The sequence below is a fragment of the Oncorhynchus mykiss genome, chromosome 3 (assembly GCF_013265735.2).
Source record: "Oncorhynchus mykiss isolate Arlee chromosome 3, USDA_OmykA_1.1, whole genome shotgun sequence".
In the NCBI taxonomy this organism is placed as follows: Eukaryota; Metazoa; Chordata; class Actinopteri; order Salmoniformes; family Salmonidae; genus Oncorhynchus; species Oncorhynchus mykiss.
Window position 1 is genome coordinate 83,800,376 of NC_048567.1, and position 20,867 is coordinate 83,821,242.

Here is a 20,867-nt window from a genome sequence, read left to right on the forward strand (position 1 = left end):
CTAGTCAGAGAGGGAAGGTTAATATGAGGTGGTAGAGGGAGTTGTATTGTGCTCCCAGTCAGAGAGGGAAGGTTAATGAGGTGGTAGAGGGAGTTGTGCTCCCAGTCAGAGAGGGAAGGTTAATGAGGTGGTAGAGGGAGTTGTGTTGTGCTCCCAGTCAGAGAGGGAAGGTTAATGTGAGGTGGTAGAGGGAGTTGTGTTGTGCTCCTAGTCAGAGAGGGAAGGTTAATGAGGTGGTAGAGGGAGTTGTGCTCCTAGTCAGAGAGGGAAGGTTAAAATGAGGTGGTAGAGGGAGTTGTATTGTGCTCCCAGTCAGAGAGGGAAGGTTAATATGAGGTGGTAGAGGGAGTTGTGCTCCCAGTCAGAGAGGGAAGGTTAATATGAGGTGGTAGAGGGAGTTGTGTTGTGCTCCTAGTCAGAGAGGGAAGGTTAATGAGGTGGTAGAGGGAGTTGTGTTGTGCTCCCAGTCAGAGAGGGAAGGTTAATATGAGGTGGTAGAGGGAGTTGTGTTGTGCTCCCAGTCAGAGAGGGAATGTTAATATGAGGTGGTAGAGGGAGTTGTGTTGTGCTCCTAGTCAGAGAGGGAAGGTTAATGAGGTGGTAGAGGGAGTTGTGTTGTGCTCCCAGTCAGAGAGGGAAGGTTAATGAGGTGGTACAGGGAGGTGTGCTCCTAGTCAGAGAGGGAAGGTTAATGAGGTGGTAGAGGGAGTTGTGTTGTGCTCCCAGTCAGAGAGGGAAGGTTAATGAGGTGGTAGAGGGAGTTGTGTTGTGCTCCCAGTCAGAGAGGGAAGGTTAATGAGGTGGTAGAGGGAGTTGTGTTGTGCTCCCAGTCAGAGAGGGAAGGTTAATGAGGTGGTACAGGGAGTTGTGTTGTGCTCCCAGTCAGAGAGGGAAGGTTAATGAGGTGGTAGAGGGAGTTGTGTTGTGCTCCCAGTCAGAGAGGGAAGGTTAATCAGGTGGTACAGGGAGTTGTGTTGTGCTCCCAGTCAGAGAGGGAAGGTTAATGAGATGGTAGAGGGAGTTGTGTTGTGCTCCCAGTCAGAGAGGGAAGGTTAATCAGGTGGTACAGGGAGTTGTGTTGTTCTCCTAGTCAGAGAGGGAAAGTTAATATGAGGTGGTAGAGGGAGTTGTGTTGTGCTCCCAGTCAGAGAGGGAAGGTTAATGAGGTGGTAGAGGGAGTTGTGTTGTGCTCCCAGTCAGAGAGGGAAGGTTAATATGAGGTGGTAGAGGGAGTTGTGTTGTGCTCCTAGTCAGAGAGGGAAGGTTAATGAGGTGGTAGAGGGAGTTGTGTTGTGCTCCCAGTCAGAGAGGGAAGGTTAATGAGGTGGTAGAGGGAGTTGTGTTGTGCTCCCAGTCAGAGATGGAAGGTTAATGAGGTGGTAGAGGGAGTTGTGTTGTGCTCCCAGTCAGAGAGGGAAGGTTAATGAGGTGTTAGAGGGAGTTGTGTTGTGCTCCTAGTCAGAGAGGGAAGGTTAATGAGGTGGTAGAGGGAGTTGTGTTGTGCTCCCAGTCAGAGAGGGAAGGTTAATATGAGGTGGTAGAGGGAGTTGTGCTCCCAGTCAGAGAGGGAAGGTTAATGAGGTGGTAGAGGGAGTTGTGTTGTGCTCCCAGTCAGAGAGGGAAGGTTAATGAGGTGGTAGAGGGAGTTGTGTTGTGCTCCCAGTCAGAGAGGGAAGGTTAATATGAGTTGGTAGAGTGAGTTGTGCTCCCAGTCAGAGAGGGAAGGTTAATATGAGGTGGTAGAGGGAGTTGTGTTGTGCTCCTAGTCAGAGAGGGAAGGTTAATATGAGGTGGTAGAGGGAGTTGTGTTGTGCTCCTAGTCAGAGAGGGAAGGTTAATGAGGTGGTAGAGGGAGTTGTGTTGTGCTCCCAGTCAGAGAGGGAAGGTTAATATGAGGTGGTAGAGGGAAAGTAATGAGGTGGTAGAGGGAAGGTTAATGAGATGGTAGAGGGAGTTGTGTTGTGCTCCTAGTCAGAGAGGGAAGGTTAATATGAGGTGGTAGAGGGAGTTGTGTTGTGCTCCCAGTCAGAGGGAAGGTTAATGAGGTGGTAGTGGGAGGTGTGTTGTGCTCCTAGTCAGAGAGGGAAGGTTAATGAGGTGGTAGAGGGAGTTGTGCTCCTAGTCAGAGAGGGAAGGTTAATATGAGGTGGTAGAGGGAGTTGTATTGTGCTCCCAGTCAGAGAGGGAAGGTTAATGAGGTGGTAGAGGGAGTTGTGCTCCCAGTCAGAGAGGGAAGGTTAATGAGGTGGTAGAGGGAGTTGTGTTGTGCTCCCAGTCAGAGAGGGAAGGTTAATGTGAGGTGGTAGAGGGAGTTGTGTTGTGCTCCTAGTCAGAGAGGGAAGGTTAATGAGGTGGTAGAGGGAGTTGTGCTCCTAGTCAGAGAGGGAAGGTTAATATGAGGTGGTAGAGGGAGTTGTATTGTGCTCCCAGTCAGAGAGGGAAGGTTAATATGAGGTGGTAGAGGGAGTTGTGCTCCCAGTCAGAGAGGGAAGGTTAATATGAGGTGGTAGAGGGAGTTGTGTTGTGCTCCTAGTCAGAGAGGGAAGGTTAATGAGGTGGTAGAGGGAGTTGTGTTGTGCTCCCAGTCAGAGAGGGAAGGTTAATGAGGTGGTACAGGGAGGTGTGCTCCTAGTCAGAGAGGGAAGGTTAATGAGGTGGTAGAGGGAGTTGTGTTGTGCTCCCAGTCAGAGAGGGAAGGTTAATGAGGTGGTAGAGGGAGTTGTGTTGTGCTCCCAGTCAGAGAGGGAAGGTTAATGAGGTGGTAGAGGGAGTTGTGTTGTGCTCCCAGTCAGAGAGGGAAGGTTAATGAGGTGGTACAGGGAGTTGTGTTGTGCTCCCAGTCAGAGAGGGAAGGTTAATGAGGTGGTAGAGGGAGTTGTGTTGTGCTCCCAGTCAGAGAGGGAAGGTTAATCAGGTGGTACAGGGAGTTGTGTTGTTCTCCTAGTCAGAGAGGGAAAGTTAATATGAGGTGGTAGAGGGAGTTGTGTTGTGCTCCCAGTCAGAGAGGGAAGGTTAATGAGGTGGTAGAGGGAGTTGTGTTGTGCTCCCAGTCAGAGAGGGAAGGTTAATATGAGGTGGTAGAGGGAGTTGTGTTGTGCTCCTAGTCAGAGAGGGAAGGTTAATGAGGTGGTAGAGGGAGTTGTGTTGTGCTCCCAGTCAGAGAGGGAAGGTTAATGAGGTGGTAGAGGGAGTTGTGTTGTGCTCCCAGTCAGAGAGGGAAGGTTAATGAGGTGGTAGAGGGAGTTGTGTTGTGCTCCCAGTCAGAGAGGGAAGGTTAATATGAGGTGGTAGAGGGAGTTGTGTTGTGCTCCTAGTCAGAGAGGGAAGGTTAATGAGGTGGTAGAGGGAGTTGTGTTGTGCTCCCAGTCAGAGAGGGAAGGTTAATGAGGTGGTAGAGGGAGTTGTGTTGTGCTCCCAGTCAGAGAGGGAAGGTTAATGAGGTGGTAGAGGGAGTTGTGTTGTGCTCCCAGTCAGAGAGGGAAGGTTAATATGAGGTGGTATAGGGAGTTGTGTTGTGAAAGACCGGCAGACGTGTCAAAACAGGAGCGACTGAGTAGGAGGAGATGTAGTCAAGATAATGACTGTCACACCCAACCCTGTTGCTGACAGTGCAGAGAACACCTTAACCATTTAAATCTTTAAGGTTACCATGGGGCTAGGAGACTCTCGCTCTCGCTCTCTCTCTCACGTCCGCAGGGCAAGATGGAGCCTACCCTCAGTGGCGCTTTACATCAGTTGAAGGGCTTTATTGACATGGGAAACATGTGTTATCATTGCCAAAGCAAGTGACATGGACAAACAAATGTGAAATTAACAATAAAAATGAACAGTAAACATTACACATACAGAAGTTCCAAAAGAACAAAGACATTTCAAATGTCATATTATATATATATATACAGTGTTGTAACGATGTGCAAATAGTTAAAGTACAGAAGGGAAAATAAATAAGCATAAATATGGGTTGTATTTACAATGGTGTTTGTTCTTCACTGGTTGACCTTTTCTTGTGGCAACAGGTCACACATCTTGCTGTTGTTATGTCACACTGGTATTTCACCCAGTAGATATGGGAGTTTATCAAAATTGGATTTGTTTTTGAATTCTTTGTGGATCTGTGTAATCTGAGGGAAATATGTCTCTAATATGGTCATACTTGTTTTTATTTTAATCATTTAAAAAATATAACCTTTTATTTAACTAGGCAAGTCAGTTAAGAACACATTCTTATTAACAATGACGGCCTACACCGGCCAAACCCGGACGTCGCTGGGCCAATTGTACACCGCCCTATGGGACTCCTAATCACGGCCGGTTGTGATACAGCCTGGAATGGAACCAGGGCCTTAGAACCAGGGCCTTAGACCGCTGGGATACAGCCTGGAATGAAACCGGGGCCTTAGAACCGGGGCCTTAGACCGCTGTGATACAGCCTGGAATGGAACCAGGGCCTTAGACTGCTTTGATACAGCCTGGAATGGAACCAGGGCCTTAGAACTAGGGCCTTAGACCGCTGGGATACAGCCTGGAATGAAACCGGGGCCTTAGAACCGGGGCCTTAGACCGCTGTGATACAGCCTGGAATGGAACCAGGGCCTTAGACTGCTTTGATACAGCCTGGAATGGAACCAGGGCCTTAGAACCAGGGCCTTAGACCGCTGGGATACAGACTGGAATGGAACCGGAGCCTTAGACCGCTGATAAATTACAACCGTCAGGAGGTTAGGAAGTGCAGCTCAGTTTCCACCTCATTTTGTGGGCAGTGAGCACATAGCCTGTCTTCTCTTGAGAGCCATGTCTGCCTACGGCGGCCTTTCTCAATAGCAAGGCTATGCTCACTAAGTCTGTACATAGTCAAAGCTTTCCTTAATTTTGGGTCAGTCACAGTGGTCAGGTATTTTGCCGCTGTGTACTCTCTGTTTAGGGCCAAATAGCATTCTAGTTTGCTCTGTTTTTTTGTTAGTTCTTTCCAATGTGTCAAGTAATTTATCTTTTTGTTTTCTCATGATTTGGTTGGGTCTAATTGTGCTGTTGTCCTGGGGCTCTGTGGGGTGTGTTTGTGAACAGAGCCCCAGGACCAGCTTGCTTAGGGGACTCTTCTCCAGGTTCATCTCTGTAGGTGATGGCTTTGTTATGGAAGGTTTGGGAATCGCTTCCTTTTAGGTGGTTGTAGAATTTAATGGCTCTTTTCTGGATTTTGGTAATTAGTGGATATCGGCCTAATTCTGCTCTGCATGCATTATTTGGTGTTCTACGTTGTACACGGAGGATATTTTTGCAGAATTCTGCATTTCTCAGTTTGGTGTTCTTCCATTTTGTGAAATCTTGGTTGGTGAGCGGACCCCAGACCTCACAACCATAAAGGGCAATGGGTTCTGTAACTGATTCAAATATTTTTTGGAAGATCCTAATTGGTATTTTGAAATTTATGTTCCCTTTGATGGCATAGAATGCCCTTCTTGACTTGTCTCTCAGATCGTTCACAGCTTCGTGAAAGTTACCTGTGGCGCTGATATTTAGGCCAAGGTACATATCATTTTTGTGTGCTCTAGAGCAAGCAGGTGTCTAGATAGAATTTGTGTTCCTGGCAATTGGACACATTCTGGAACACCATTATTTTGGTCTTACTGAGATTTATTGTCAGGACCCAGGTCTGGCAGAATCTGTACAGAATATCTAGGTGCTGCTGTAGGCCCTCCTTGGTTGGTGACAGAAGCACCAGATCATCAGCAAACAGTAGACATTTGCGTTCAGATTCTTGTAGGGTGATGCCGGGGGCTGCAGACTGTTATAGTGCCCGCGCCAATTCATTGACATATATGTTGAAGAGGGTGGGGCTCAAGCTGCATCCCTGTCTCACCCCACGACCCTGTGTGAAGAAATGTGTTTTTTTGCCAATTTTAACCTCACACTTGTTGTTTGTGTACATGGATTTTATAATGTCGTATGTTTTACCCCCAACACCACTTTCCATCAGTTTGTATAGCAGACCCTCATGCCAAATTGAGTCGAAGGCTTTTTTGAAATCAACAAAGCATGAGAAGACTTTGCCTTTGTTTTGGTTTGTTTGGTTGTCAATTAGGGTGTGCAGGGTGAATACATGGTCTGTTGTACGGTAATTTGGTAAAAAGCCAATTTGATATTTGCTCAGTACATTGTTTTCATTGAGGAAATGTACGAGTCTGCTGTTAATGATAATGCAGAGGATTTTCTCAAGGTTACTGTTGATGCATATTCCATGGTAGTTATTGAGGTCAAATTTGTCTCCACTTTTGTGGATTGGGGTGATCAGTCCTTGGTTCCAAATATTGGGGAAGATGCCAGAGCTGAGGAGGATGTTTAAGAGTTTTAGTATAGCCATTTGGAATTTGTCGTCTGTATATTTTATAATTTCATTCATCAACACCACAGGCCTTTTTGGGTTGGATGGATTGTATTTTGTCCTGTAGTTCATTCAAGGTAATTGGAGAATCCAGTGGGTTCAAGTAGTCTTTAATAGTTGATTCTAAGATCTGTATTTGATCATTGATCACAGCGATTGATAATGTTTTTGCTGTTTGTACTTTGTTAAAGAGCCATAATGATTGGAGAAGTGCTCTGTCCATCTCTCTTTTTGTCTCTCTGTCTGTCGGTCTCTGTCTCCATCTCTGTCTGTGCATCTGTGCGCCAAATACAACAGGTGTAGACCTTACAGTGAAATGCTTACTTACAGGCTCTAACCAACTGTGCAATTTTTAATTAAAAATATATTTCTCTCCCTATCTTGCTGTCCCTCTCTCTGACTCCTGTCGGCTTCTCTCGCCCTCATCCTCCTCTGTTTCTCTCCCTTAGTCTCCCCTGTCTGCCTATCTCTCGGTCGGTCGGTCTGTCTTGGTCTCTTGGTCGGTCTGTATGTCTGTGTTTCTCTCGGTTTCTCTCGGTCTGTCTGTTCGTCTTGGGCTCTCTCTGTTGGTCGTTCTGTCTGTCTGCCTGGGTCTCTCGTTCGGTCTTCTCTGTCTGCCTGGGTCTCTCGGTTTGCCTGCCTGGGTCTCTCGGTCTGCCTGCCTGGGTCTCTCTCGGTCTGCCTGCCTGGGTCTCTCTCGGTCTGCCTGCCTGGGTCTCTCTCGGTCTGCCTGCCTGGGTCTCTCTCGGTCTGCCTGCCTGGGTCTCTCTCGGTCTGCCTGCCTGGGTCTCTCTCGGTCTGCCTGCCTGGGTCTCTCTCGGTCTGCCTGCCTGGGTCTCTCTCGGTCTGCCTGCCTGGGTCTCTCTCGGTCTGCCTGCCTGGGTCTCTCTCGGTCTGCCTGCCTGGGTCTCTCGCTCGCTCACTCTCTCTTTCTCTCTTAATTCAATTCAATTTATTGGCGTGACAATGTACATATTGCCAAAGTTTACTTTGGAGATTAAGTTAAATGTACAATATTAACATAATTATAATAATTATAATCCCAGATTGTCAATGGGACAATCAGTAACATCAAGGGTCAAAATAACTGTACAATGGACAATCACAATAACAATAACAATTAGCATAGTGGTTGGTCTGTCAGACACTGTCCCTCATCTTATGGCAGGCAGCAATGTAGTGGTCTGTCAGACACTGTCCCTCATCTTATGGCAGGCAGCAATGTAGTGGTCTGTCAGACACTGTCCCTCATCTTATGGCAGGCAGCAATGTAGTGGTCTGTCAGACACTGTCCCTCATCTTATGGCAGGCAGCAATGTAGTGGTCTGTCAGACACTGTCCCTCATCTTATGGCAGGCAGCAATGTTGTGGTCTGTCAGACACTGTCCCTCATCTTATGGCAGGCAGCAATGTAGTGGTCTGTCAGACACTGTCCCTCATCTTATGGCAGGCAGCAATGTAGTGCTCTGCCAACCCACAGCTCTCTGCGTCCTCCCCCAACAGGACGGGTACCCTCATCAGAAAGGTCTTTCTCTTGCTCTCTCCGCCTCTCTTTCTTTCCATTCCTTTTCAACCTCTCAAATCAACTAGTTTTAGGAAAGAACAAATGTGGTTAGTTGTTTGCTTCTGCTGTTCTTCTGATGTTTTCACTGGCAGGGGCATTTCTCTGAGACCGAGGCTTGAGGTGGAAAGATTTGCTCCATCCCATTTCATCAGAAATTGGGAGTGGGTGTCTGGTCTAGTCTACAAGCCCTTGCTGTACTTTTTAAAGAATAACCGTTGAAATCTAAATGGAAATACTACTTCATAATGAATGTTTATACAGTAACCACTGTCTCATGTCTCCGTCTACTATGTTAAACAACGGCCAGGCAGGAAGTGACGTGAAATGAACAGGGAGGAGTGACTGTAACATATACATGTGAACCCCCCCCCCCACCCACACTGTACCACCAGACCAGACAACATTCAAATGTACTGCGCAATGGCTCTGGTCTAAAGTAGTGCACTACTATATAGGGAAAGAGGAGCCTTTTTGAGACACAAACAATGTCTGGCATCTCTAGTGGGTGGATAGTGTGGATATGTCTAGTGGGTGGATAGTGTGGATATGTCTAGTGGGTGGATATCTCTAGTGGGTGGATAGGGTGGATATCTCTAGTGGGTGGATATCTCTAGTGGGTGGATAGGGTGGATATCTCTAGTGGGTGGATAGGGTGGATATCTCTAGTGGGTGGATAGTGTGTGAAATGCTGAATACAACAGGTGTAGTAGACCTTACAGTGAAATGCTGAATACAACAGGTGTAGTAGACCTCACAGGGAAATGCTGAATACAACAGGTGTAGTAGACCTTATCGTGAAATACTGAATACAACAGGTGTAGTAGACCTCACAGTGAAATGCTGAATACAACAGGTGTAGTATACCTTACAGTGAAATGCTGAATACAACAGGTGTAGTAGACCTTACAGTGAAATGCTGAATACAACAGGTGTAGTAGACCTTACAGTGAAATGCTGAATACAACAGGTGTAGTAGACCTTACAGTGAAATACTGAATACAACAGGTGTAGTAGACCTCACAGTGAAATGCTGAATACAACAGGTGTAGTAGACCTTAGTGAAATGCTGAATACAACAGGTGTAGTAGACCTCACAGTGAAATGCTGAATACAACAGGTGTAGTAGACCTCACAGTGAAATGCTGAATACAACAGGTGTAGTAGACCTGACAGTGAAATGCTGAATACAACAGGTGTAGTAGACCTCACAGTGAAATGCTGAATACAACAGGTGTAGTAGACCTCACAGTGAAATGCTGAATACAACAGGTGTAGTAGACCTCACAGTGAAATGCTGAATACAACAGGTGTAGTAGACCTCACAGTGAAATGCTGAATACAACAGGTGTAGTAGACCTGACAGTGAAATGCTGAATACAACAGGTGTAGTAGACCTTACAGTGAAATGCTGAATACAACAGGTGTAGTAGACCTCACAGTGAAATGCTGAATACAACAGGTGTAGTAGACCTCACAGTGAAATGCTGAATACAACAGGTGTAGTAGACCTCACAGTGAAATGCTGAATACAACAGGTGTAGTAGACCTCACAGTGAAATGCTGAATACAACAGGTGTAGTAGACCTCACAGTGAAATGCTGAATACAACAGGTGTAGTAGACCTCACAGTGAAATGCTGAATACAACAGGTGTAGTAGACCTCACAGGGAAATGCTGAATACAACAGGTGTAGTAGACCTTACAGTGAAATACTGAATACAACAGGTGTAGTAGACCTCACAGTGAAATGCTGAATACAACAGGTGTAGTAGACCTCACAGTGAAATGCTGAATACAACAGGTGTAGTAGACCTCACAGTGAAATACTGAATACAACAGGTGTAGTAGACCTCACAGGGAAATGCTGAATACAACAGGTGTAGTAGACCTCACAGTGAAATGCTGAATACAACAGGTGTAGTAGACCTTACAGTGAAATGCTGAATACAACAGGTGTAGTAGACCTCACAGGGAAATGCTGAATACAACAGGTGTAGTAGACCTTACAGTGAAATGCTGAATACAACAGGTGTAGTAGACCTTACAGTGAAATGCTGAATACAACAGGACCTCACAGTGAAATGCTGAATACAACAGGTGTAGTAGACCTCACAGTGAAATGCTGAATACAACAGGACCTCACAGTGAAATGCTTAAATCATGAGTTCTTCCATGACCTTACTTTTCGGAAGCTGAACTTGCCCTTGAACAGTTGTGAAATACACTGTTGGTTTGATGTTTCATGAGCTGAAATAAAAGATCCCAGAAATGTTCCATACACACACAAAAAGCTTATTTCTCATAAATGTTGTGCACAAATGTGTTTACATCCCTGTTAGTGAGTATTTTTCGCTTTGCCAAGGTATGCTGCACCTGTCAGGTGGATGGATTATCATGAAGCTGATCCAACTTTATGAGCATTACACAGGTGCACCTTGTGCTGGGGACAGTAAAAGGCCACTCTAAAATGTGCAGTTTTGTCACACAACACAATGCCACAGATGTCTCAAGTTTTGAGGGAGCGTTGAATTGGAATGCGGACAGCAGGAATGTCCACCAGAGCTGTTCTCTACCAAAGCTGCCTCCAAAGTCATTTTAGAGAATTTGGCACTACATCCAACCGGCCTCATAACCACAGACTACGTGTAATCACAGCCAGCTTCTTCACCTGCTCGTCTGAGACCAGCCACCCGGACAGCTGATGAAACTGTGGGCACAACTGAAGACTTTCCTCACAAACATTTTTCAGGGAAGTTCATCTGCGTACTCGTCGTCCTCACCTGCGTCTTAAGCTGACTGCAGTTCGGCGTCATAACCGACTTCATTGTGCAAATGCTCACCTTCGACGGCCGCTGTCACGCTGAAGAAGTGTGCTCTTCACTCTTCAAAGATGAATCCGTTTCAGCTGTACCGGGCAGATGGCAGACGGCGTGTATGGTGTCATGTGGGCGAGGGATTGATGTCAACGTTGTGATCAGCCCCATGGTGGCGTGGGGGGTTATGGTATGGGCAGGCAAAAGCTACGGACAATAAACACAATTACATTTTCATCAATGACAATTTGAATGCACAGAGATACTGTGATGAGACCCTGAGGTCTGTTGTCGTACCATTCATCCGTCCCATCACCTCACGTTTCAGCATGATAATGCACAGCCCCATGTAGCAAGGATCGGAACACAATTCCTAGAAGCTGAACATGTACCAGTTCTTCCATGGCCATTGAGCATACGGTGCATTCGGAAAGGATTCAGACCCCGTGACTTTGTCCACATTGTTTTACATTACAGCCTTATTCTAAAAGGGATTAAATGCTTTTTCCCCTCATCAGTCTACCCACAATACCCCATAATGACAAAGCGAAAACAGGTTTTTAGACATTTTTGCAAACATTCAAGGTCCCCAAGGACAGAGTGGCCTCCATTCTTAAATGGAAGAAGTTTGGAACCACCAAGACTCTTCCTAGAGTTCGCTGCTTGGCCAAACTGAGCAATCAGGGGAGAAGGGCCTTGGTCAGGGAGGTGATGCCTCAGTAATGCTACTCTGTTGGTGTGGCTCCCGTGGGCTCAGTAATGCTACTCTGTTGGTGTGGCTCCCGTGGGCTCAGTAATGCTACTCTGTTGGTGTGGCTCCCGTGGGCTCAGTAATGCTACTCTGTTGGTGTGGCTCCCGTGGGCTCAGTAATGCTACTCTGTTGGTGTGGCTCCCGTGGGCTCAGTAATGCTACTCTGTTGGTGTGGCTCCCGTGGGCTCAGTAATGCTACTCTGTTGGTGTGGCTCCCATGGGCTCAGTAATGCTACTCTGTTGGTGTGGCTCCCGTGGGCTCAGTAATGCTACTCTGTTGGTGTGGCTCCCGTGGGCTCAGTAATGCTATTCGGTTGGTGTGGCTTCCGTGGGCTCAGTAATGCTACTCTGTTGGTGTGGCTCCTGTGGGCTCAGTAATGCTACTCTGTTGGTGTGGCTCCCGTGGGCTCAGTAATGCTATTCTGTTGGTGTGGCACCCGTGGGCTCAGTAATGCTACTCTGTTGGTGTGGCTCCCGTGGGCTCAGTAATGCTATTCTGTTGGTGTGGCTCCCGTGGGCTCAGTAATGCTACTCTGTTGGTGTGGCACCCGTGGGCTCAGTAATGCTACTCTGTTGGTGTGGCTCCCGTGGGCTCAGTAATGCTATTCGGTTGGTGTGGCTCCCGTGGGCTCAGTAATGCTACTCTGTTGGTGTGGCACCCGTGGGCTCAGTAATGCTACTCTGTTGGTGTGGCTCCCGTGGGCTCAGTAATGCTACTCTGTTGGTGTGGCTCCCGTGGGCTCAGTAATGCTATTCTGTTGGTGTGGCTCCCGTGGGCTCAGTCATGCTATTCTGTTGGTGTGGCTCCCGTGGGCTCAGTCATGCTATTCTGTTGGTGTGGCTCCCGTGGGCTCAGTAATGCTATTCTGTTGGTGTGGCTCCCGTGGGCTCAGTAATGCTATTCTGTTGGTGTGGCTCCCGTGGGCTCAGTAATGCTATTCTGTTGGTGTGGCTCCCGTGGGCTCAGTAATGCTACTTTGTTGGTGTGGCTCCTGTGGGCTTCAGGGAAGTCAATGGCTCCTATTCCCTACTTTGGACCAGGGCCTGGATAGGGCCCATCTGTTCAAAAGTAGTGCACTACATAAGTGATAGGCTGCCATTTTGTGAAAACTAATTTGATTTCTACAGTAACAGTCACATTTAGCTGAGTCTGCAGAAAGCAGAGGGTTTAAGTGGATTGATATTCAGCGTTACTTTGAATCCAGGTGAATTATCGTTCTGCACTCTCTGCTCTGAATAAAGGCCTCTCTCTCTCTCTCCTTCCTTCAAGGTGATTTTAACCATCAGGGTTTTCCTGACAGACTGAGGGCAGTGAGCTTGGCTGCCCAGCTAAACTACACCAAAGGTAAGAATTGCGTTAGGACATTATAATGTACATATCTTATGCTGTACACACACCACACACCACACACACACACACACACACACACACACACACACACACACACACACACGTTGCACAGTACACCATAACGTTTGTACTTTATAGTATTTTATCAAATGTGTGTCTCTATTATTTATTTTTATTTATTTTTATTTTACCTTTATTTAACCAGGTAGGCAAGTTGAGAACAAGTTCTCATTTACAATTGCGACCTGGCCGATTTACCAGATGCATGTCTGTGTTCCCAGTCATGTGAAATCTATAGATTAAGGCCTAATGAATTTATTTACATTGACTGATTTCTGTAACTCTGTAAAATCTTGGAAATTGTTGCATTTCTATATTTTTATTCAGTTTTTATATGAACATCAAGAGTGTCCAAAGCTGTCATCAAGGCAAAGGGTGGTTACTTAGAAGAAACTAAAATCTAAAATATATTTGGATTTGTTTAACACTTGTTGTTTTGGTTGCTACATGATTCCATATGTGTTATTTCATAGTGTTGATGTCTTCACTATTATTCTACAATGTAGAAAATAGTAAAACTAAAGAAAAACCCTGGAATCAGTAGGTGTTCTTCAACTGGTGACTGGTACTGTATTTATACAGGGTAGCTGTGCAGTATGAGTTGGGGAGGTGGAGGCCTTGGCTGATGGCTGGCTCTATGGTTGGGTTGATGGCTGGCTCTATGGTTGGGTTGATGGCTGGCTCTATGGTTGGGTTGATGGCTGGCTCTATGGTTGGGTTGATGGCTGGCTCTATGGTTGGGTTGATGGCTGGCTCTATGGTTGGGTTGATGGCTGGCTCTATGGTTGGGTTGATGGCTGGCTCTATGGTTGGGTTGATGGCTGGCTCTATGGTTGGGTTGATGGCTGGCTCTATGGTCGGGTTGATGGCTGGCTCTATGGTCGGGTTGATGGCTGGCTCTATGGTCGGGTTGATGGCTGGCTCTATGGTCGGGTTGATGGCTGGCTCTATGGTCGGGTTGATGGCTGGCTCTATGGTTGGGTTGATGGCTGGCTCTATGGTTGGGTTGATGGCTGGCTCTATGGTTGGGTTGATGGCTGGCTCTATGGTTGGGTTGATGGCTGGCTCTATGGTTGGGTTGATGGCTGGCTCTATGGTCGGGTTGATGGCTGGCTCTATGGTCGGGTTGATGGCTGGCTCTATGGTCGGGTTGATGGCTGGCTCTATGGTCGGGTTGATGGCTGGCTCTATGGTCGGGTTGATGGCTGGCTCTATGGTTGGGTTGATGGCTGGCTCTATGGTTGGGTTGATGGCTGGCTCTATGGTTGGGTTGATGGCTGGCTCTATGGTTGGGTTGATGGCTGGCTCTATGGTTGGGTTGATGGCTGGCTCTATGGTTGGGTCGGCGGTGCTTTCATGTTTCCCACCAGAAGTGTCTGTTGTTGGTGGGTATTATATATGCTAATTTATGAACATTTAAGTAGTTATACTTTATAGTACAGACCAGAGCAGTGGCTGTGTGGGTCTGTACTGCGGTCAGTAGTAATCCTATGTGAAGGCTGTCTCCAAGGCACATGTAGCTAGGCAACCCCCTGCATTTGCCTTGGCAGGCCTGCCTCCATCCATGGCTAAAGCCAGTGTGTGAGAGAAACACGCTATCAAACGTTTGTTTTATGGAACTAAATAAATATTGCACTCTGACCCACAAAACGTATTTGCTAGATTCATGATGGTGTTAGACAAATCAATGAAAGTGAACTTCAAAATGTGATTGTTGTTGGAATTTGCAGCTGCTGCTGGTGAGTAATGAATCTGCTTCTGCCATGACTTACTGCATCGCTATTGAAAGCAGTTGATTGGTTGCTAAAATCCCTCTACCTCTTGATTGGTTAGAAGCTATTCGTGTTCTGATTTCAGATTTGAATAGCAGAGAAGTAGAGGAAGATGTTGTACCCTCTAACATGTTGTCTAAGTTGTTTTGGCAAAGTGGTCAAAGTTGCTAATCTGTGTCAAAAGTTGTGTTTACAGCGAATGGAATGTTAGATGTGATTTCACAATGGGACCTTTTTAGAAAGTTGTGGAAATCCCATGAAAGTCAAGGAAGGAATAATCTAAAACGTATATAAGATACACTACATGACCAACAACGTTATGCGGACAACTGCTCTTTAAACATCTCATTCCAAAATTATGAGTGTTAATTATAGAGTTGGTCCCCCCCCTTTGCTGCTATAACAGCCTCCTCTTCTGGGAAGGCTTTCCACTAGATGTTGGAACATTGCTGCTGTAACAGCCTCCACTCTCCTGGGAAGGCTTTCCACTAGATGTTGGAACATTGCTGCTGTAACAGCCTCCACTCTTCTGGGAAGGCTTTCCACTAGATGTTGGAACATTGCTGCTGTAACAGCCTCCACTCTTCTGGGAAGGCTTTCCACTAGATGTTGGAACATTGCTGCTATAACAGCCTCCACTCTCCTGGGAAGGCTTTCCACTAGATGTTGGAACATTGCTGCTATAACAGCCTCCACTCTTCTGGGAAGGCTTTCCACTAGATGTTGGAACATTGCTGCTATAACAGCCTCCACTCTTCTGGGAAGGCTTTCCACTAGATGTTGGAACATTGCTGCTATAACAGCCTCCACTCTCCTGGGAAGGCTTTCCACTAGATGTTGGAACATTGCTGCTATAACAGCCTCCACTCTCCTGGGAAGGCTTTCCACTAGATGTTGGAACATTGCTGCTATAACAGCCTCCTCTTCTGGGAAGGCTTTCCACTAGATGTTGGAACATTGCTGCTATAACAGCCTCCTCTTCTGGGAAGGCTTTCCACTAGATGTTGGAACATTGCTGCTATAACAGCCTCCTCTTCTGGGAAGGCTTTCCACTAGATGTTGGAACATTGCTGCTATAACAGCCTCCACTCTTCTGGGAAGGCTTTCCACTAGATGTTGGAACATTGCTGCTATAACAGCCTCCACTCTTCTGGGAAGGCTTTCCACTAGATGTTGGAACATTGCTGCTATAACAGTCTCCACTCTTCTGGGAAGGCTTTCCACTAGATGTTGGAACATTGCTGCTATAACAGCCTCCACTCTTCTGGGAAGGCTTTCCACTAGATGTTGGAACATTGCTGCTATAACAGCCTCCACTCTTCTGGGAAGGCTTTCCACTAGATGTTGGAACATTGCTGCTATAACAGCCTCCACTCTTCTGGGAAGGCTTTCCACTAGATGTTGGAACATTGTTGCTATAACAGCCTCCACTCTTCTGGGAAGGCTTTCCACTAGATGTTGGAACATTGCTGCTATAACAGCCTCCACTCTTCTGGGAAGGCTTTCCACTAGATGTTGGAACATTGTTGCTATAACAGCCTCCACTCTTCTGGGAAGGCTTTCCACTAGATGTTGGAACATTGTTGCTATAACAGCCTCCACTCTTCTGGGAAGGCTTTCCACTAGATGTTGGAACATTGCTGCTATAACAGCCTCCACTCTCCTGGGAAGGCTTTCCACTAGATGTTGGAACATTGCTGCTATAACAGCCTCCACTCTTCTGGGAAGGCTTTCCACTAGGTGTTGGAACATTGCTGCTATAACAGCCTCCACTCTTCTGGGAAGGCTTTCCACTAGATGTTGGAACATTGTTGCTATAACAGCCTCCGCTCTTCTGGGAAGGCTTTCCACTAGATGTTGGAACATTGCTGCTATAACAGCCTCCACTCTTCTGGGAAGGATTTCCACTAGATGTTGGAACATTGCTGCTATAACAGTCTCCACTCTTCTGGGAAGGCTTTCCACTAGATGTTGGAACATTGCTGCTATAACAGCCTCCACTCTTCTGGGAAGGCTTTCCACTAGATGTTGGAACATTGCTTCAGGGACTTGCTTCCATTCAGTCACACAAGCATTAGTGAGGTCAGACACTGAGGCAGTTTGGGACTCGGAGTGGTGCAACAGAGGACAGACAATTTTAACATGCTACACACTTCAGCACTCGGCGGTCCCGTTCACGGTTGAGCCGTTGATGCTCCTAGACATTTCCACTTAACGATAACACTGACAGATGACATGGGGCAGCTCTAGCAGGGCAGAAATGTGACGAACTGACTTGTTGGAAAAGTGGCATCCTCTGATGGTGCCACGTTGAGCGTCATTGAGCTCTTCATTAAGGCCATTCTACTGCCAATGTCAGCAACCGGTGTGGCTGAAATAGAATCCACTCATTTGAAGGGGTGTCCGATGTCGTGTTTGTATACGAGCACACTATTCCAGACCGGTTTGAATGATGTTTCTATCTTCCACGGTTTAGAAGGACTAACTCTCCAAATAATCAACGTATGTTGAATATTTAAAGTGGGGGACTCTTGCTTCACAAGTAACATTTTAATAATATCATAAGTTATATTTTTGATCATTAGAAAGTACTTTATTTCTCAAAACTAGGACCCTTCATGTTAAACACTATCATCAATTGAACTATCTTGAAGTATTGTTCAGGAGTGTGGTGGCTATTTGGGATATTCGGCATAGCTCCATCCATCATCCTTTCTTCTATTGGTGTCCCAGGCTGAACAGGCTCTCAGCAGGGATAGGACATCGCTCTCTCTCGCTCTCTTTCGCTCTCTCCGCTCTCTCCGCTCTCTCCGCTCTCTTCGCTCTCTCTCCGCTCTCTCCGCTCTCTCCGCTCTCTTCGCTCTCTCTCGCTCTCTCTCGCTCTCTCTCGCTCTCTCTCGCTCTCTCTCGCTCTCTCTCGCTCTCTCTCGCTCTCTCTCGCTCTCTCTCGCTCTCTCTCGCTCTCTCTCGCTCTCTCTGCTCTCTCTCGCTCTCTCTCGCTCTCTCTCGCTCTCTCTCGCTCTCTCTCGCTCTCTCTCGCTCTCTCCGCTCTCTCCGCTCTCTCTCGCTCTCTCCGCTCTCTCTCGCTCTCTCTCGCTCTCTCTCGCTCTCTCTCGCTCTCTCTCGCTCTCTCTCGCTCTCTCTCGCTCTCTCTCGCTCTCTCTCGCTCTCTTCACTCTCTTCGCTCTCTCTCGCTCTCTCTCTGGGGTGCTCAGCTCCTGCTGCTGTGGAAGTTGAGAATAGCCTCCACGAGCTCCGCGCCTCAACAACCTGCCCTGGGCCTTTCTCTCAGTCTCTGAAGCACCAGAGATCCCATCAGAGATCCCACAGAGGGGGCCTGAGATTTACACCATTAGCTCCACAAGCTAACTTCCCAGGAATCACAGTGGGCTAGATTATACCCGGAGACTAGAGAGAGACGAAGCAGGGACGAAGCGGCAGTTCTGGACAAAAACTGTTAGGGGTACAGGACACAGATGAGCTAGAAAACAAGGCTCCAGTCAGAGGCCTGTTGTAAGCTACAGTAGGAAACCCCCTGATGTACTGTAACCCCCTGATGTACTGTAAGATACAGTAGGACACCCCCTGATGTACCGAAACCCCCTGATGTACTGAAACCCCCTGATGTACAGTAAGCTACAGTAGGACACCCCTGATGAACTGTAAGATACAGTAGGAAACCCCCTGATGTACTGAAACCCCCTGATGTACTGAAACCCCCTGATGTACTGTAAGATACAGTAGGAAACCCCCTGATGAACTGTAAGATACAGTAGGAAACCCCCTGATGTACTGTAACCCCCTGATGTACTGTAACCCCCTGATGTACTGAAATCCCCTGATGTACAGTAAGCTACAGTAGGACACCCCTGATGAACTGTAAGATACAGTAGGAAACCCCTGATGTACTGAAATCCCCTGATGTACTGTAAGATACAGTAGGAAACCCCTGATGTACTGAAATCCCCTGATGTACAGTAAGCTACATTAGGACACCCCTGATGTACTGTAAGATACAGTAGGATACCCCCTGATGTACTGAAATCCCCTGATGTACAGTAAGCTACAGTAGGACACCCCTGATGAACTGTAAGATACAGTAGGAAACCCCTGATGTACTGAAATCCCCTGATGTACTGTAAGATACAGTAGGAAACCCCTGATGTACTGAAATCCCCTGATGTACAGTAAGCTACATTAGGACACCCCTGATGTACTGTAAGATACAGTAGGATACCCCCTGATGTACTGAAATCCCCTGATGTACTGTAACCCCCTGATGTACAGTAAGCTACATTAGGACACCCCTGATGAACTGTAAGATACAGTAGGAAACCCCTGATGTACTGTAACCCCCTGATGTACTGTAAGATAGTAGGATACCCCCTGATGTACTGAAATCCCCTGATGTACAGTAAGCTACAGTAGGACACCCCTGATGAACTGTAAGATACAGTAGGAAACCCCTGATGTACTGTAACCCCCTGATGTACTGTAAGATACAGTAGGATACCCCCCTGATGTACTGAAATCCCCTGATGTACTGTAACCCCCTGATGTACTGTAAGATACAGTAGGAAACCCCTGATGTACTCAAACCCCCTGATGTACTGTAAGATACAGTAGGACACCCCCTGATGTACTGAAACCCCCTGATGTACTGAAACCCCCTGATGTACTGTAAGATACAGTAGGAAACCCCTGATGTACTCAAACCCCCTGATGTACTGAAACCCCCTGATGTACAGTAAGCTACAGTAGGACACCCCTGATGAACTGTAAGATACAGTAGGAAACCCCTGATGTACTGTAACCCCCTGATGTACTGTAAGATACAGTAGGATACCCCCTGATGTACTGTAACCCCCTGATGTACTGTAAGATACAGTAGGATACCCCCCTGATGTACTGAAATCCCCTGATGTACTGTAACCCCCTGATGTACTGTAAGATACAGTAGGAAACCCCTGATGTACTCAAACCCCCTGATGTACTGTAAGATTCAGTAGGACACCCCCTGATGTACTGAAACCCCCTGATGTACTGAAACCCCCTGATGTACTGTAAGATACAGTAGGAAACCCCTGATGTACTCAAACCCCCTGATGTACTGAAACCCCCTGGTGTAAGCTACAATAGGACACCCCCTGATGTACTGTAAGGGAACCAATTGATGTACTGTAAGGGAACCCCCTGATGTACTGTACGATACAGTAGGAAACCCCTGATGTACTGAAACCCCCTGATGTACTGAAACCCCCTGATGTACTGTAAGATACAGTAGGAAACCCCCTGATGTACTGAAACCCCCTGATGTACTGTAAGATACAGTAGGAAACCCCCTGACGTACTGAAACCCCCTGACGTACTGAAACCCCCTGATGTACTGAAACCCCCTGATGTACTGTAGGGAATCTACATCCTGTCATGCCTGTCATATAGAACACTGGAGCAGCATCCTGTTAGGCCTGTCATATAGAACACTGGAGCAGCATCCTGTTAGGTCTGTCATATAGAACACTGGAGCAGCATCCTGTTAGGCCTGACATATAGAACACTGGAGCAGCATCCTGTTAGATCTGCTATATTGTGGTTAGGGAGCATAATAGGTTTTCTATAACAACTCCTACTCTAAGGATCTGTCAGAAATGGCAACCTCTTCCCATGGGGTCTGATCAAAAGTAGTGCACTTTATAGGGGATAAGGCATAATTTGGGACTTAGTGTCTACAACTGTTCAGTGGCCATATCAGACAGAGTATTGTTCAGCAATTATGTCCACATCTGACCTTTTTGGAGGTCGGAGTCAGATGTATAGAATACCATTAACGCACACAGAGACTGGCAGCTGTAGCTTCTCTCTGGGATGACTATGGGCTGATGGAGGGGGTGGGATTCCCAGTGTTTCTCTTCCTGTTAACTCCTTCCTCCTTCTCATCCCCTGACTGGCTGGGGATAGAGCTTTGGGATGCATTTCATTCTGCTGTGCTCTGTTGGTCAGGTCATAATTGTAAAATAGAATGTGTTCTCAGTGACTAGTTAAAGAAATGCAAATATATCAATAAAATGCTGTTGTGGAGGGCAAGGGAGAGAGGGTACCCTGGCAGAGAGAGGGTACCCTGGCGGAGAGAGGGTACCCTGGCGGAGAGAGGGTACCCTGGCGGAGAGAGGGTA

The 20,867-nt window shown here is 46.9% G+C and overlaps 1 protein-coding gene across 3 annotated transcripts in view; it reads left to right on the forward strand.

Moving 5' to 3' along the window:
- Positions 1 to 20,867, forward strand: part of LOC110520666 (ras-associated and pleckstrin homology domains-containing protein 1) — a 119,603-nt gene that overhangs the window by 25,559 nt on the left and 73,177 nt on the right. For all 3 annotated transcript variants that reach the window (XM_036975351.1, XM_036975352.1, XM_036975353.1), the window contains exon 2: positions 12,782 to 12,856. The gene's annotated coding sequence lies outside the window, so the exon portion shown is untranslated. The remainder of the gene's footprint in view (positions 1 to 12,781; positions 12,857 to 20,867) is intronic.